Raw genomic sequence first — 19,162 nt, 5'->3', positions numbered from 1 at the left:
AGGGTGAGGGTAACACTCACACCACTCGAGTGTGTTCCTTTTTTTTTGAGCCAGACTCTCACTCTGTCACCGAGGTTGGAGTGCAGTGGCGCGATCTCAGCTCACTGCAACCTCCACCTCCCTTGTTCAAGCGATTCTTCTGCCTCAGCCTCCGAGTAGCTGGGACTACAGCCACCCGCCATCATGCCCAGCTAATTTTTGTATTGTTAGTAGAGACGAGGTTTCATCATGTTGGCCAGGCTAATCTCGAACTCCTGAACTCAAACTCCTGACCTCAAGTGATCCGCCTGCCTCGGCCTCCCAAAATGCTGGAATTCCCACTGCACCTGGCCCGGGTGTGTCTTCAAAACATGAGAGTAGAAGGAGAGCCTGGAGGTTTGGAGGACTCGGGTGCCCAGGTGACGGAGCCTTGGTTTTCACATAAAAGCAGCGGGGGAAATTAGATGTGGTTTAGGGCCAACCCAGCCTAGCGAACTTTCTCCAAGCCCCTGCCCACACTAGCTCAGGGCTGCAGAAGGTCAGTCCCGCTGGCCAGACATGAACACAGACTCTTGGAAAATGTCGGAGGCCAAAGGCCAAAGTGGCTAGAAAAGGCGACGGCGATTCTCCTCACTGACATCTGGAGGCTTGAAGGAGAGCTCTCCCCACCCCACCCAGACCTGTCCTTGGAGGGAAGGATTCTGACCCCCAAAGAGGCAAGGGATTCCACGCAGGTCCCAGTCCCCAAGGAAGGATAATCTGGCCCTGAGCAGCCAGGAACTAGTGGCCTGCTGATTGCAACACATCAAGGAGCAACTGATACTGAAGGCCAGGGAGGTGAGGGGGGAGAAAGAGGTTTACCTATAATATCATCTGCCTCTCACCGTTTGGAGGCTGCAAAGATTCTGAAGGCTTTGATCGGCCTGGGCCTCACCTCTGACTGAGCTGTCGCCAGCATGACCACAGTCCACTAGCAGGAAAACCACAGGAGGTCGCACTTTAGTGCCTGTACAGCACAGATGAGGCCTGGAGGGGCTTCACCACATACCCAAAGCTGCACAGTTGGAAGGTCATGGGCTGCGGGGAGAAAAGGCCAGCACCCTGGGGGAGCTGGCAGGAATGCTAGGAGCTGCTTTGCTCCTGGTGTTGAAGGAGGCTCCAGGCTGGGGGATGAGCAGTGGTGAACACAGCTCCTAAGAGAGATGGGAGACTGCTTTGATGGAACCCTCCTCATCAAGGCTTATCTCCAAATGCCACCTCCTCCAGCCAGCCTTCTCAGATGTCCTCATCAAAGAGGCTTCTCCTTCCTCATCCTCATCCCCACCCCGCCCAGCACACAGACCATACCAAGCCCTGTCTCCCAGCCTGAGTGGGGCCCTGCCCTGCCTGTCTTCCCCCAGCACTGACTGGCATCTGAGTAGCAGGGGTGGATGGGCTCCACTGGCTGTCCTCCTCAGGGAGCCTCACATGGACTTTGAGCAGGGTAGCTGCTCACGAGCACTTAGCCCAACCAGAGAAGAGCTCCAGGCACCTCTGTCCAGCCCCAAGCTCTCCTTGGGAAAGCTCCATGACAGGTGAGGTCCAGCCCAACCCAAGGCTTCAGAATCTCTGCAGTCTCTAAACGGTGAGAGGCAAATGAGATTGTGTGGGTAAACTTTTCTCCCCGCTCATCTCCCTGGCCCACAGTATTGGCTCCCCCTCCGGCCTGCTGCCTCCTAGAAGACTTCCTGAGGGAGGGAAAGAGGGTGGCAGAGAGCAGGAGCCAGGGAGAGACAGAGGATCTTCCGGAAGCTGGGAGAGGAAAAGGAAAACTTGGGGCTGGGCAGGGGTGTTTAGCTCTCCCATGATGGCCACACTGCCTTCCAAAGCCCTGATGCCAGGGTGGACCTGCCCTCGCTGCCCTGGCTCAGGACTTGTAAAAGGTGTGGAGGGACCAGCCAGTTGCCCCATCCTGGATGGGTAGGAATAGGGGAACCCCCTCTGCCTCCCAGTTCCCACCCTCGCCTGTGGTCCAGTCTCAGCCTGGAAAGTCCTGTCCAGGGCAGGAGAGGTGGTGAGTGAGTAGGGGTCCTGTCCTTTACAACAGCCTTTTGCCCCCAAGCGGCCTAGAGTCTCTCAGGCTGCCACCCCCTCCTGGGCTGGGCAGGAGGCAGAATGAGGGCTCCCCAGGGGGCAGATGAGACAGCGTCCCTCATTGTCCTCAGGGGCTGTATGGGGCAAGGGAGCAGGTGTTTACTGACTTAGGAGAGGCTTGGTCGAAATCCAGGTTTATCTGCTTAAACCACGTCGAGGGGGAGAGGGAGGCTGTTTGTTCCTATGTTTCTACCCCAAACCTCCCAGGGCAGGGGTGGGGGCCTGCAAAGGGCAGGGAAGGCTGAGGGCCTGGGCTCTTGACACTCCAAGGACGTCAGTCGCTGCTTCACCTGCCTGGGTTTCCTTCCTCCCACCAAACCTCTTTTGAGTGAGTGGCACCTGGATTCCTGTCCCAGCCTGTCTGTGCAGACATGAGAGATGAAGAGAGAAGGGGACAGAGAGACAGAGGGAGACAGGAACAGGAGGAGGACGTGGGTCATGGAGGCAGAGCCGGTGAAGCAGGGGAGAAGACTCCAAGCGGGACTTGGGCAGGGTCCTGGGAGTGGGGCCCGGCTGCCCAGCTTGGGAGGGGCAGCACAGGGCTGATTGTCCGTGGCCGCCGCAGCCTCCCCAAACCCTCCAGTCATCTGGGTGTGGGATGTGGCTGTGTGTCCTGGGAGGTGGCCGGTGGGCCCAGGGCAGTGTCCCCACTCCTGTCAAGCTCCTTGAGTATTTTTTCCTGTCAGCTCTGCCTCTAAGGACCGCTTCCCGCCCAGGATGTAAGGCAGGCAGGAGCTTGTCTGACCCAGCCTGGGCCTGGGGGAGCCCCCATTCTTGGTGGCTGGATAATCTGAGCCAGGGAGACAAGAGAGACTGCTCCCACCCTCATCTCAGGAACCTGGAAGAGCAAGACAAGAGAGACTGCTCCCCGCCCCTCACTTCTCTACCTCTCCTTGGAGAGCCATAAGCATCTGGGGTGCAGCCAGATTCCTGCCAGGCGGGTGGGCTGGGGGAGGGATTGCGGCAGGCAGCGGGCTACTGTTCTCCTGCACCACCTCCCAGGCTCTGGCCTCCTCTGGCTGCCCCTCCCTGTGTCCAAGGCCTGCTCGCCTGACTGAGACATGAGTAATGGACACAGCACAGGGCCTGACCCAAGGGCTTTGGCTGCAGGCCCAGCACTAGGAACACTATAAATATTTGGGGGAATTAATGATGCTCCTTCTCCCCAGCCAACTCTCTCCTGCAACCCAGAAGGCTTATAGGAGGAGGCCACAGTGTCCATCCCTCTGCCTCCAAGCCGAGACAGCATCAAGGATATAGGGGTCCAGACCGCTGGGTCCTTGACTGGGTTTGGCCACAGACAGGAGAACCATCTTTGTAGTGCAGCTGCACCATCTCAGCCATCCCCCTGGCCTCCAGGACGGCCAGCATCTCCTCCAGCCTGGAGACCCCAAGCCTTCTCTCTCAGGCACAGAATCCCCTGTTAATGGATGTTCGTTCTGAAATCCAGCCTCTGCCCTTCCAAGATCCCCTTCCATGGCTCTGGGATGGCAATCAATGGGTCTGTCCTTTGGGTAGTTAACAGTGCTCCTCACCCTGCTCTGCTGCACTCCCTCCTAGACAGCTTCTGCCTGCTGTCACCCTGTCCAAGGGCCCAACCCTGGTGGATACCCCTAAACTCCTTGGGGTCCCCTTCCCTGCCTTAGTAGAAGCCTGGAGCGGGCATGGCCTCTCTACCTTTCCTGACATTTCCCCCTCTTCTGTGGCCTCAGATCGAGACAAGGATGTCGTTTGAAAGAAGTCTCCGAACACTTACCATACCAGGCAGCTGGGAATTTTGAGGTCATCTCAGGGCGCTCCCTGTCCCCACTCCTAGGGCCCTGAGAAGGGCTGTGGGTGCGAGGCTGTACTGGGCTGGGCTGTGGAGCAGGAAAGCTGGAAGAAGGCAGTTGTATGTGCTTTTCCAATCTTACTCCCTTGTCCAGAACTCAATTTCTAATCTCGTTTCATGAGACTCCTTTGACCCACTTCCTTGGATAATATTGAGCAAGTTATTGAAATCCTCTAAGGCTCAGTTTCCTCATCTGTCAAATGGGGAAATGAGGATTTTTTTGAGCATCAGATAAGATATGCATGCAAAGCACTTAGCACAAGGTAGAATATGTAGTAAGTACTCAACAGATGGTGACCAGTATGACTAAGACTTTTAAGACTTAAAGGCCAATTTTCCGTCTCCAAGTTCCCTCAGCTCCAGTCTCCAGGTGTGTTTCTCATGGCCTGGGAGAAAGAGAGCTGTTCTGGAAGAAGACACCTTGAAACGAGACAAGACACTCTGCTCCAGCCTGACTGGCCCTGATCGGGCCAACCAGCTTCACCCACTGTTGCTCCCACTGCCAGGATTATCATAGGCCCCCAGATCCGGTGCCTTCCTCCCACACCCACCAGCCTGGTCAGGCTGGTGCCTATCCCACTTCCAGGAAGAGGGACATAAACACAGCTGGGGTGGATGAGGGCCCCCAGCATCCTCTCCGGAAGCAATGAAGCAGTCAGGGGCTCTAGGATGCATCAGGGAGAATCTGGGAATGCCTAGGGCTCAGGTCAGGCAGTCCAGGGAGAGGAGAAGCTCCCCTTCCTAGAGCTGAAGAGAGAAGTGGCAGGGTAGCCTCCTTTGAGCACTGTGTTTGGATCCCTACCACCCCCGCCTCCACACCTGGTGGGTGTGACGTGGCATCTCATTATGGTTTGAATTGCATTTCCTTGATGACTAATGATATTGAGCACCTTTTTGTATGTCTTTTGGCAATTTGTATATCTTCTTCTTTAGATAAATGTCTATTCAGATCCTTTTTAACCACCTCACTGGCACGAAGCCACTAGGCTGTCCTCCCACTTTCACATCCCCACCACAGCCTGGCTTCCCTCTAGGTGCTTCCCTCTATCAGGGCTTTTTTGTGCTTGAACCTTTGATGGCTCCCCACTGCTTGCAGCCAAAAAGTGTGAAAAGTGGCGGGGTGCAGTGGCTCAAGCCTGTAATCCCAGCACTTTGGGAGGCTGAGTGGGTGGATCACGAGGTCAGGAGATCAAGACCATCCTGGCTAACATGGTGAAACCCCGTCTGTGCTAAAAATACAAAAAAATTAGCCAGGCATGGTGGTGGGCGCCTGCAGTCCCAGCTACTCAGGAGGCTGAGGTAGGAGAATGGCGTGAACCCGGGAGGTGGAGCTTGTGGTAAGCCGAGATTGCGCCACTACACTCCAGCCTGGACGACAGAGACTCTGTCTCAAAAACAAAACAAAACAAAAAAGTGTGAAAAGCGTTTTGTGAGAGGTTAGAAGAGGTTCTTCTGAAGATGATTCCGTGGTTAAACCATGGTCAGAGGTTTGGAAAATGATACATACTCTAACCCACTCAGGACTTTGCCAGTGCATATTAGCATATAAAAGGCTCAGAGAAGTCCCAAAGCAAACAATCCTCTCTTTTTTTCTTGTTTAGAGACAGGGTCTCACTATGTTGCTAAGATGACGCTGGATTCAAACTCCTGGGCTCAACGGATCCTCCTGCCTCAGCCTCCTGAGCAGCTGGGACTACAGGGATGGGCCACCACACCTAGCAACAATCCTCTCCTTAACCCAGCATTTCCCAAACTGGTCTGATGATAGATTCACACCCCCTACTTGTGTTTATTTTTTACAGTTTTATGGAAATATAATTCATATGTCATACAACTCATTCATTTAAACTGTACAGTTTGGCCAGGCATGATGGCTCACACCTGTAAGCCTAGCATTTTGAGAGGCCAAGGCAGGAGGATTGCTTGAGACCAGGAGTTGGAGACCAGCCTGGGCAAAATAATGAGATGTCATCTCTATGAAAAACAGGTATTTAATTTTATTTTAAGTTCCGAGGTACCTGTGCAGGTTTGTTACACAGGTAAACACGTGCCATGGTGGTTTGCTGCACCTGTCACCTAAGTATTAAGCCCTGCATTAGCTATTTTTCCTGATGCTCTCCCTCCTCTCGCCCTGTCTCCTGCCAAGCCCCAGTGTGTGTTTTATCCCTCCCTGTGTCCATGTGTTCTCGTTGTTCATCTCCCACTTATAAGCAAGAACATGTTTGGTTTCCTGTTCCTGCATTAGTTTGCTGAGGATAATGACTTCCAGCTCCATTCATGTCCCTGCAAAGGACATGATCTCATTCCTTTTCGTGGCTGCATAGTATTCCATGGTGTACATGCACCACATTTTCTTTATCCAGTCTATCACTGATGGGCATTTGGGTTGGTTCCATGTCTGCTATTCTGAATAGTGCTGCAGTGAACATACGTGTGCATGTATCTTTATAATATAATGATTTATATTCCTTTGGGTATATACCCAGTAATGGGATTACTAGGTCAAATGGTATTTCTGGTTCTAGGTCTTTGAGGAATCGCCATACTATCTTCCACAATGGTTGAACTAATTTACATTCCCACCAACAGTGTAAAAGCATTCCTATCTCTCTGGGGCCTCACCAGCATCTGTTGTTCCTGACTTAATAATTGCCATTCTGACTGGCATGAGGTAGTATCTTGCTGTGGTTTTGCTTTGTATTTCTCTAATGCCAGTAGTGTTAAGTTTTTGTTTGTTTGTTTGTTTGTTTGTTTGTTTGTTTGTTTGTTTTTCTTGAGACGGAGTTTCGCTCTTGTTGCCCAGGCTGGCGTGCAATGGTGTGATCTCGGCTCACCTCAACCTCCGCCTCCCCGCAACATCCGCCTCCCGGGTTCAAGCGATTCTCCTGACTCAGCCTCTGGAGTAGCTGGGATTACAGGCATGCACCACCATGCCCAGCTAATTTTGTATTTAGTAGAGATGGGGTTTCTCTATGTTGGTCAGGCTGGTCTCGAACTCCCTACCTCAGGTGATCCACCTGCCTCTGCCTCCCAAAGTGCTGGGATTACAGGCATGAACCACGGCGCCCAGCCAATTTAATGGTTTTTAGAATATTCACAGGTATGTGCAACTATCATTACAATCAATTTTAGAACATTTTCATTACCCTGAAAAGAAACCCTACATACTTTAGCTATCACCCTCAAATCACCACCCTTCTTTCTCTGCTCTCAACCCTAGGCAACTAGTAACCTGCTTTCTGTCTCTGTATTTGCCTGTTCTGAATAGTTTATATAAATGAGGCCATACTATATGTGGCCTTTTGGACCTGGCTTCTCAAACCCAGGATCATGTTTTCAAGATTCATTCATATTGTAGCATGTGTCAATACGCTACAATATGTGTCAGCACTTCATTCCTTACAGCCAAATAATAGTCCATTGTGTGACTGTGCCACATGCTGTTTACCCATTCACCAGTTGATGGGTACTTAGATTGTTTCCACTTGGGGGCTATTATAAATAATGTTGCTGTGGACATTCATGTACAGGATTTTTGTTTGTTTGTTTTTTGAGATGCAGTCTCACTCTATGACCCAGGCTGGAGTGCAGTGGCACAATCTCGGCTCACAGTAACTTCACCTCCTGGGTTCTGGGTTCAAGTAATTCTCCTGCCTCAGCCTCCTGAATAGCTGGAATTACAGGTGTGTGCCACCACACCCAGTTAATTTTTGTATTTTTAGTAGAGACAGGACGGGGCCAGGCTGGTCTCGAACTCCTGATTTCAGGTGATCCGCCTGCCTTGGCCTCCCAAAGTGCTGGGATTATAGGTGTGAGCCACCACACCTGGCCCTCATGTACAGGTTTTTGTGTGAACACATGTTTTCATTTTTCATGTGTATATACCTATGAGTGAAATTGCTGGGTCACATGGCAACTCTATCCCATGTTTAACCATTTAACTATCCCATGTTTAACCATTTCAGGAAATGCCAGACTATGTTTTGAATCGATTGCATCATTCTACCTTTCCCCCAGCACCGCCGAGGGCTCCAATTTCTCCACATCTCCACTAACACTTTTTTTTTCTTTTTCTTTTTTTTCTGAGATGGAGTCTCGTTCTGTCATCCAGGCTGGAGTGCAGTGGCACGATATTGGCTCACTGCAACCTCCACTTCCCGGTTCAAGCAATTCTCCTACCTCATCCTTCCGAGTAGCTGGGACTACAGGCATGAGCCACCACATCTGGCTAATTTTTGTATTTTTAGTGGAGACGAGGTTTTGCCATGTTGGCCAGGCCGGTCTCGAACTCCTGGTCCCAGGTGATTCACCCACCTCAGCCTCCCTAATTGCTGGGATTACAGGCATGAGCCACTGCACCTGGCCATTGCTAACACCTTTTATCTAACTTTTTGCTTCTAGTCATCCTTGTGAGTATGAGGTTGTATCTTATTATAGTTTTGTCTTGCATTTCCCTGATGGCTAATGGTATTGAGCATTTTTTTAGTGTGCTTATTGGCCATTCCTATATCTTCTCTGGAGAAAGGTCAGTCTATTTAGATCCTTTGCCCATTTTTAAATTGGGTCATCTTTTTACTACTGAGTTATAGGAGTTCTTTATATATGCTAGATACAAATCCCTGATCGGATACATATCTTACAAATATTTTACTCCATTCTGTGGGTTGTCTATTCTGATAGAGTTCAGTTTATCTATTTTTTTCCTTTGTTGCTTTTACTTTTGGTGTTATATTTAAGAAGCCATTGCCAAATCCAAGATCACAACGATTTACTCCAATGTTTTCTTCTAAGAATTTTATAGGTTTAGGGCCCAGGGCAGTGGCTCACGCCTGTAATCTCAGCACTTTGGGAGGCCAAGGTGGGCAGATCACCTGAGGTCAGTACTTCAAGACCTGCCTGGCCAACTTGGGGAAACCCCGTCTCTACTAAAAATACAAAAATTAGCTGAGTATGTTGGTGCACTCCTGTAATCCCAGCTACTCAGGAGGCTGAGGCACGAGAATCGCATGAACCTGGGAGATGGACGTTGTGGTGAGCCGAGATGGTGCCACTGCACTCCAGACTGGGCAACAGAGAGAGACTGCATCTCAAAAAGAAAAAAAAAATAACTTTATAGATTTAGCACTTATATTTAGGCTATATTAAAACATAGGCTTCCATTTTGAGTTAACTTTTGTGTATGGCCTGAGGTAAGGTAACTTCATTCTTTTGCTTGTTGATATCCTCCTTGTATCTTTATAAAACATCCCATAGCATCTTATGGGACTCTGGTGCTCCAGGAAACACTGACTAGAAAATGCTGATGAGGTCCAAGTTTCTTAGTCTGGCACAAGGCATCTCACCATCTGCCCCCAACTTGTCTTTTCCCGATTTCTCCGGGCTGGTCTCTTGCTATTCTCCAGACTTGCACTGGGCTTTCCTGTCTCTGCGCCTTAGTGTGTGCTGTTCTGTAGGTCACCCCTACCCCATGCACACATCTTTGCCTGCTGAAATTTATTCATCCTCCAAGGAAAAATAATAGCTAACATTTATTGAGTGTTCGACACGTACCTGACATTTTTTCTAAGAACATTATTTGTGTTACCTCATTTAATTCTTGCAGTGACTCTATGAAGCACATACTCTTATTGTACCCATTTTACAGATGAGGAAATCAGTGCTCAAGGTGGTCAGGTAACTTGCCCATGGTTATGCAGTTATCAAGTGATGGGGGAAGAATTTGAACCCAGGCAATCTGACTTGAGAGTCCCCGCTTTTAACAAATCATTACTCCCCTATCAGTCTTTGCTTATCCCTGCAACTCCGTCCACCACTTTACTTGTACTAAAGTATGTTTACTGAGCTTCACCCTGTATTTCACTGAAATAACAAGTTAGTGAGTGAGTAAAAGAATGAATAGAACTGGATTCTCAGAGTTGGAAGGGACCCAAGTAGTGGTATGCACTCCAGCATAACCACCCGACTTGAGGGATAGGGAGGTCTCTGCAACTCTCCAGGGTCACAAGGTAGGGACAGAGCCCACATCAGGACCCAAGTCTCTGCCCCTCCTGCCGGGCAGTGTTGACACCATGCTGGCTGCGCCTCCACGCCGCACATTACTTGAGTATCTCCTTGAGACTCCAATCTGAACTCAGTCCGAGGCAAACAGGACAAGACCCCTGGCACTCTGCCCTGTCTCCCTCCTCCAGGGAAGGGGAGTTAGGCCTGGCAGAGCTGCTCCTGGGCTTCAAGACCCTCCTGGTTCCTCCCCCATGCAGGGCCATCCCTGGGGTCTCAACCTAGCTTTCTCTGTTTCCTTGGAGGGAGCATCGGGAATGAAAGGTGGCAGGCAGCCAGGGGCACAGGGTGGGGCGGGAGGAAGGGCCCCAGGTCCGGTTCATTTCCTGGCACCGTTGTTTGCTGCATGCCCCTGGCTTCTGGTGGCTGTTTCCACCACGCCCACAGCGTTCCTCCCTGGCTGAGTGGGCAGCTGGCCTGGGCTGGAATTCTCCCACATCCTTGGCCTCCGTTGTCTCTCCGCTGGGTTCACTCTCGGAGCCCAGCAGATCTGGGGGAGAATTCTGCTCCTCACGCTGCACATGACCTTGGGCGTGCCACTTTGCCCGTCTGGGCCTTTGTTTCCTCTTCTGGAAAAGGGGAAAACGTGACTGATCTCACAGGCTTGTCATGAAGAATCAAGGATAATATACATGAAGGGCTGGCACAGTGAGATTCCCAATAAAAACGACTATCCCTTTTTCTCTGCCTACCTCTCCCCATTTCCCCCACTCTTCCAGGATGCCCACTTCCCGCTACCTCCCCATCCCTGTGTTGGAGTCTCAGTCTGAGCCCTAGGTAGAGCCTTTTCTGGAGTCCTCTGTGATGGGAACACCTTCCCCAGGTGCTGGTCCCTCTGCTTGCTCTTGGGTACCCATAGAAACACCCACGCCTCACAGCGACGGGACCTGAGGGGACCGACGGGGACACCGTGAGTGTTTCAGTGGACCAGAGGAGGTTCAATTTGACCACATCATTAATCTCCATCCAAGCAGAACACTGTAGTAGCAGCCATTGGCAGGGTGGAGAAAGAGGGTCTGAGCTGGCTTTCCTAGAGGTCAGAGTTCTTGGTGGAGAGACAGCCACTGCCATGCCATGCCACCATGGCCACCATCATCCCAGTAGAAAACAGGCAAACAGGACAAGATCCCTGGGACCCTGCCCTGTCTCCCTCCTCCAGGGAAGGGGCTTGTTTTCTATTTATTTTACTATGTGCTGGGCACTGTGTGAGATTCATTGACTCGCCACAAGGGTTCTATGATTAGGGTGCAATTATTAACTCCATTTTACAGATAGAGAAACTGAGGCATGGAGAACTGAAGCAACTTCACCCAAGCTAACAGGTGACCTAATGTGGCACATGCTCCATCAGAGGGAGAAACAGAGCTATGCTGAACTGGAAAGCATCTGCTGAAACTTGGGAAGCCTGGAAGGTGGTGGATTTCAGTTGGCCTTGAAGGAAGGGGAGCTGTCAACAAGCAAGAGGAAGCTAGAGTGTTGCAGGGAGAGGACAGGGAGAGGGCAAAAAGCTGGAGTGCTCCAGGGCCTGGAGAAAGTGGCAAGCAGATGTTTGGGGCACGAAGACCTGCCTCACAGGCCAGAGTTGTGTGGAGAGTGGAAGACAAGGGCTGAAGGTGAGCAGGGTGGTTTGCCAAGGACCTCAAACTCCAGGCTGGGGAGATGGGCTTTGGGATTTGTTCTGTAAGGTATCCAGGGTTGGGTTTTGAGTGGGGTCAGATCAGGGAATAAGATGGCCTCCTGGAGCCAGGTGACAGTTGACTTGAAGGGAAGGGAAGGGCGCCATGTGCTGGGCCCAACGCCAGGTGCTTCCCATCGATGGCTCAGTTAACCCTCCCCACGGCCCTGAGAGTTGGGCATGGCTATTACTACCTCTTTGCAAATAAAGAAACTATGGCTCAGAGATGACCAGAGGCCAGTTAGAGGCTAATGTGCATTGGGGTGGGAGGGAGTGGGTGCCTGGGAGTGGGGCCAAGACGCAGGCCATGATTGCACACTGGCAGGGACAGTGGGTGTGCAGTGCCATGAGGCCTTCTCAGGGCATCTGCAAGTGCAGAAAGAGGGAGGGATGCTCAGAGAATGAATGAAGTATGGACCCCTGGAGCTACAGCCAGGGTCACCAAGAAGCTAGAGTGAGAAGAGGGCTGGAAGGAAGAGCAGAGCTGAGGAGCTAGAGCCCACGGTGCAGGTGGTGAGAGGCCTATAGAAACAGGGGATTAGGGCCAGGCGTGGTGGCTCATGCCTGTTATCCCAGCACTTGGGGAGGCTGTCTCTCCACCAAGAGCAATGGATCAACTGAGGTCAGCAGTTTGAGACCAGCCTGGCCAACATGGTGAAACCTCATCTCTACTAAAAAAATACAAAAATTAGCTGGGTGTAGTGGTGGGCACCTGTAATCCCAGCTACTCAGGAGGCTGAGGCAGGAGAATCACTTCAACCCAGGATGTGGAGGTTGCAGTGAGCCGAGATCACGCCACTGCACTCCAGCCTGGGTGACAGAGTGTCTGTCTCAAAAGAAAAAGAAAGAAAGAGAGAGGAGAGATGGAGGGAGGCCGGGAGGGAGGAAGGCAGGAAGGAAGGCAGGAAGGAAGGCAGGCAGGCAGGAAGGAAGGAAGGAAGGAAGGAAGGAAGGAAGGAAGGAAGGAAGGAAGGAAGGAAAAAGAAAGAAAGAAAGAGAGAAAGAATTGGGGATTAGGAGGGTTATCTTGGGTGAGCTTCCTGTGGTCTCAGCCTGACCACACAAAACCAGGCTGGCACAGCCTGGTCAACATCAAAGCCAAGGCCTCAGGGAAAGGCCTCTAAGAATTTTCCTGTGTTCACGGGTTTGGCATGGACCACCATGTGGTCCCTCTGGGCTTCGGTCCCTTGTCTAGCTCCAACCCTAGCCCAGGGCCTTTGGCAAATTGCCAGCTCCACCTAGCAGGCCCTAGATGTGCTAGAGATTTCCTGGCTGTCCTTGCTGCTGCCCTCTTCCCATGTCCCCTGCATCCCCCCTGCCACCAGCTCCTCCTCAGCCCCTCCCCTAAATGTCCCTCAAGCCTATCTACATCTCCACAGCCCCTTGCCCTGCAGTAGGACGGCCCCTTACTCTTCCCATTTTCACCTCCACATTAGCACCTAGATGGATCTCCTTAACTCCCGATCAGAGGAAGCATTGGACCCACAAAGGCTGTCGCTCATTCTCTTGTGTGAATCCATCAACTCCCCTCAGTTCCAAGGCCAGCAAGCCAAAGCCTAAACTCGGGCAGGCACCAGTGTTTCCCTGAGCGTGTCCCTATGTCCCTCATGTTGCTGTGCTGTGGTTTCTGCCCCATTACCCTGCACGTGTTGCATCTGGCTCCCCTCCCTTCTCTCTGCCATGTGGTGGGCTGGGCTCTCACTCTGCCTCTGGGTCACGCCTGCCAGAGACGCTGCCCAGGGCAGTTCTGCCATTGAGGGTGTGGCCCTGACACCCCCCAAGCCCCATCTGGCTCCTCCACTCAGAGGGGTCCCTGACATCCATGACAAGGTGGGGAAGGGTCCTCCACAGGAAGAAGGCCAAGGCCCGGGGGGATTGTTTTCCAAGGATGCAAAAGCCCCTTCATCATTGCCCTCATCCTGCTAACAGCCAGAGAAACAGGTACCACGAGCCCGGCTGGAACCCCTGCCCACCCCACCTGCCCCCACTAAATAATTATTTACCCCCGCTCTTCCCCATGCTCTGGCCTTCCTGACCCCTGACCACCTTAATAGTTGCCTGACTCATTTGTACCTCAGGGCCAGAGTCTCTGTGGGCAATGCCGTCACATCCTGTCCCTCCCGGCCTGGGAGCACTAGGGGTACTCTGCCAGGTAGGGCTCCTGCATTTAAACAGGAGCCTTCAGGAGGTAAGGCCCAAACCCATAGGAGGACTGCCTAATAGTGAGCATGTCTGTGATCCTGGCAGGAAAGGAGAGAGCCATTGTGGGGATGGGGAACTTTTGCTGCCTCCCAGATCAAGCTCCCTAAGGGCGCCTTGCCCTGGACATCAGACTTGGGGTCCCAAGAACAGGGCGTGTGCCTTCCCTCAGTCTGCCCTAGGAGAGCTAACTCCTTAGCTTGGCTGACACTTACAAGCAGGTTTCAAACCAGCAGTAATTAGTCCCACAGGGGTGAGGTCAGCAGTGAGGGGCTTGTGGGAGCTGCGATGAGGGATGAGGGCTGGGAGGAGGCTTCAGCCTGAGTTACTGAGGGCCTCGGTCCGTTCAGAGCAGGCAGGGAGGAGGAAGTGAGTCAGTGGGCACAGCGATTCATGCCTCAGAACTCTAACTTTCTTTTTCAACCCACTGAGCCAAGACGTTTGTCCCAACAGGATCCAAGGGTGGGGGAGGGGACGGGAGCCAAGGGATATTAAAGAGACAGGGCCAGCCTCTTATTCGCCTGCACTGGGCTCCTGTTTTAGTGCCATAGAGTATGTGGTGATCGAACTCAGCTGGACACACCGTGGTTGAAGATCTGCCATGTGATGGAGAAGCTGCCATGGGGGCTGGGAAACACAGGTCTCAACACTGAGCATAACCACCAGCACTTAGCGGGAGAGCGGCTGACTTCCGGGCCCCAGTTCTTTTTCAACAAACCCAAGAATTTGACGTCTTTATGTGGAATTTATAGATGCGGAAGCAGGTGAAGGGACTTGTCCAAGGTCACAGTCCCACTGGTCTAATCGTACTGCAAGTCCGAGTGAGAAGTCAGTGTGAGTCCTGGACAACTCAAGAGTGACTAGGGATAGTGGTTGGCGTGGGGGTGGGAAAAGGCTTTACTGAGAAAGTAGAAACTCATGAAAGATTTTGAAGAACAAGTGGAGATTTTCCAACTGAACAAGTGAGGAAAGGGCATTCCAACCAGAGGCACCTGCGTGTGCAGAGGTTGGGTGGCATGGCTGGCCTGGTGCTGTCATGCCGGACTTCTGCTGAATTTCAGTGGGGATGGCACCAGGTTCAAGAGGCCGAAGAAGAGAGCCAGAGTCAGTGAACGAGATATAGGTTTATGGGGAGCTTACATGCAGGGACAGTCCAGTAGCAATGGGACAGACAGTACCACAATCGCTTGCAAAATGCATGGCATTTATATAGCATTTTCACTTAGTACCCTGCCCCAGCAACCTCTACCTGGCAACACACATTTAACCCAAAACAAAAGACCTCAATCCCCAATCCCCTCCATGGCTCGAATTCCATGAGAGATGGGCTGGGGGCTTAGATGTTCCTCATAGATAAGAAATGAGTCTCTGGGTTGGCCACTCTCAGATTCCTTAGCTCCAAATTCTGAATGCAGATTTTTCTTAAGTTATTGCTGTCAGATGCATCTGCCATGCAGGTGTGTTCGTGGAATCCTTCTGGGAGTGGGGACCAGGCACCGAGACAGAGGCTGTGACAGGAGGAGCCCCTTGTTGAGGAAGAAGGGAAGATGCTAAGTACTTCTGGATACATGGAGTCCAAGGAGCCTGCGGCCAGCCGTAGGTGACTGGCAAGAGTTAAACATCAAGGCTGGAGCCTGGCAGGTGTCATCAGCATGGAGGAGAATGTTAATGAACAAGGGTCAACTGTGGAGACATGAGAGATGAGAATCACAAACAGATGCCCAAAGTGTACTGATGAATCTTGCAAGGGGGAGAGAATTCTAGGAAGGAGAGGGTAGAGAGGAGTTTAAATAAAATACAGATGGAGAGGTCAACAGGTCGCTGCTGCCACCCTAGAAAGGTCAGAGGGAAAGGGGCCAAAGTTGACCATAGCATTTGCCCATCAGAAGAGCCTGGTGCCCGAGGAGAGAAGGAGGCTCCAGTGAGATGGAGGGGGATGAAGGCAGATTGGGGAGGTGGAAAGGGTCACAATAAACCTAAGGGCAGGATCCCTAATCCAGGAGAGGGTGGACAGGTGACTCCACTCAAAGGATGTGACTTCTAGGCTGTGATCTCCTGGGAGAATAGAGGGTAGCCCAGATGACTGGTGGTGGAGGAACGGCAAAAGTCTGGAGGCAAGAGGAAGACTGGCTCCATCGAGGAACTGCAAGGTGCTCTGAGGCCTGGGTGAAGAATTAGAAGGGGTGAAGGGCAGCAGTGGGGAGGGGTGGAAAGATGAGCAGGGCTATCTCAGGGATGGTGTTGTATCCTGAGGGCAGCAAGAAACCATCAGACGTACCAAGTAGGAAAGAGACTCTGGTAGATTTGTAGGAACCCCACTCTGGCTGCCATGCAGGAGGTAGGGAGAGTTGGAGGCAGGGAGGGCAACAGGAAGCACTGGCAGTCATCCAGGGAGAAAGGACAGAAAGGAGCGGACACAGTGGCAAGACAGCAAGAAGGCAGAATCAGGGGGACACAGTGATTGGCTGAGCTGGCTGAAGAGAATAAGGAGCAGACATTCAAGCTTCCAGTGGGGATGAGCCCCTGGAGCAGAGCACTTGGGTGCCCCACTTGATGGTGCTTGAGGAACTTCCAGTCAGGAACTTGGATTCAGGAACTGAATCCACGGGGCCAGAACTTGGGAGGGTGCTGATTTGGGAGTTACCACCATGTGGTCTGAGTTATTAAGAGCCAATAAGATGGGCTGGGCATGGTGGCTCACACCTGTAATCCCAGTACTTTGGGAGGCTGAGGAGGGAGTTCGAGACCAGCCTGGCCAACATGGTGAAACCCTGTCTCTACTAAAAATACAAAAACTAGCCGGGCGTGGTTTCCATGCCTGTAACCGCAGCTACTCGGGAGGCTGAAGCAGAAGAATTGCTTGAAACTGGGCGACAGAGTTCGCAGTAAGCCAAGACTGTGCCACTGCACTTCAGCCTGGGCAACAGAGTGAGACTCCCACTCAAAAAACAAAAAACAAAAAATAACCAATAAGATCATTTTTACCTAAATATCAGTAAGGCACAATGGAGAGAATTTCCCACTTTGCTATTTTAGTCTTCATTTCTACCTGAGCAAATAACCATGTTTCATCTAGTGTAGGGCAGCAGATACATTCCTGCGTCCATTAGTATTGCATTACGAAGAAGGCAATGAAACTCAGCATTGATGAGCCATGAGGATGATGGCCCCAAATAGAGCAGGTCCAGGTTGGCCAGCCACATGGATTGACCCAGCCAGAAGTATGTGCCATGTCCAAGATGGACACTACCATCATCCATTCACCCAGCTACTCCCAAGGGCCTTACTGACCCTGTTTCCAACCACAGGACCAATCCCAGCCACTGGCGGAAGGATAAATACAGATATACTTCTCACTCCTGCCCCTGAGGAGCTGACTCTGGAGGAAAGTCCATCATTGTAGAGTCAGAGAACCCTAGGGGTGTTACCAGCCACACTGGGGAGGTATTCACATCTCCTGCACCTTGGGCACGACAGTATTTTCTTTTCTTTTTTTTTTGAGACGGAGTCTGGCTCTGTCGCCCAGGCTGGAGTGCAGTGGCCGGATCTCAGCTCACTGCAAGCTGCCTCCCGAGTTCACACTATTCTCTTGCCTCAGCCTCCGGAGGAGCTGGGACTACAGGCACCCGCCACCTTGCCCGGCTAGTTTTTTGTATTTTTAGTAGAGATGGGGTTTCACCGTGTTAGCCAGGATGGTCTCGATCTCCTGACCTCGTGATCCGCCCGTCTCGGCCTCCCAAAGTGCTGGGATTACAGGCTTGAGCCACCGCGCCCGGCAGGCATGACAGTATTTTCAACTATAGCCAGGGAGGCATCTATACCTCCTAGGGTTATTAGAAAGTAACATACATAAAAGGCTGCACACATAGTATGTGCTTAATACATATTTGTTCCCTATCTATATTCAAATATACATAAAACATTCAGACATGCAGTTGCATAGGCAAACACCTGTGAATACATAAGGGCATGTTTTGATCATCATACATGTAGGAACCCTCTACCCCCAGTGGAGTGTCTAGGAAGTTAGTGGGTGAAAGTAGATGAAGCCCTGCCCCCGACCTCCCCAGATTTCCCACCTGAGCACAGAACCTTGCCAGTAAAGAGGCTTCTCCACAGGAAATGGCAAGGCCCTTGGGGACGGGTGACTCAGCCCTGACTCAGCCATGTGGCCTCCTGGGCACCAAAGGGCCACCTTGACTTGAGGTTGAGAATGCTGTAGGCACAGCAGAGTCCTCATCTCCCAGCCAGGAGAGAAGGGGACTCTGGGGGCCAGGGCAGGGCATGTGCAGCAGGGCCAGGCCCTGGGCAGTAGGAAAGGAAGAGAGAGACAGAGAGGGCTGGCAGGCAGGAAGTCCCTGGATGTTTGGGTCCTACTCACCATGCCCTCATAGGGATCGCTGCCTATTAATCCCCAAAAAGCCGCCGCGCTTTCCCTCCTTCACTCCCAACATCCCTCTCGCCCCACACCTGTCCCTGAAGCCCCAGTCAAATCAGTCCCTGGGCCTTTCTTAGCCACTCCTTCTCTCCCTTCCTTGGCCCCTGCTCCTGCTCAACCCACCCCTTGGCCAAATTATTACACCAGCTGCCTTCTCCCACAGCCCAGTGTCTCCTGGCAAAGTCAACTTCATGCAGCAGCCAGAATGTTCTGACAGCCCCCTTTCTCCCACAAGCACCACCCCTAACATACAATGCAAAATGGGTTTAGCCTGTTTAAATGTGAGAGCATCCAGAACTGGAGGCCACACCCTGGCCTGTCAATGAATGCTTGAGCCTGGCAGATTCTGAGCCAGGGGAATCGCCTGGACTAGGCCTGCATCTGGGCCACAGGAGAAGGAAATCTGATAAGCCCATTCAAGCTTCAGCACTCCTCCCTCCCTCCCTCTTCAGTAATTTGCATTTTCAATTCAAGTCAGATAGACACCTGAGTCTCAGTCCAATAGCTGAGATTTGGTACACTTTGTTGAACAGGTATTAGAAGGCTTGGGACACAATGAATGCAGATTGGAGAATAGTAAGAGATTTCTCTCCAGCCCTTTCATTTCACACATGGGGAAACTGAGGCCTGGAACAGGAAGGTAACTTGCCCAAGGTGAAAAGGCAGAAGAGAGCTTGCACTCAATTGAGGGGCACAGCATTGCAATTCCTCATTATTTTTCCAGCAGCTGCCTGCGTGCTTCACGTCTCTGTGCTGATCTGCCCCGGAGAGGTGAGGGTGTCCACTGGTGTGCTCCGGGGCTCTGGGAGAGTGAGATGAGGGCTGGGAGAGGGCAGGTAGAGGAAGACTT

The sequence above is a fragment of the Piliocolobus tephrosceles genome, chromosome 16 (assembly GCF_002776525.5).
Source record: "Piliocolobus tephrosceles isolate RC106 chromosome 16, ASM277652v3, whole genome shotgun sequence".
In the NCBI taxonomy this organism is placed as follows: Eukaryota; Metazoa; Chordata; class Mammalia; order Primates; family Cercopithecidae; genus Piliocolobus; species Piliocolobus tephrosceles.
Note: the sequence above shows the minus strand (reverse complement) of the source record.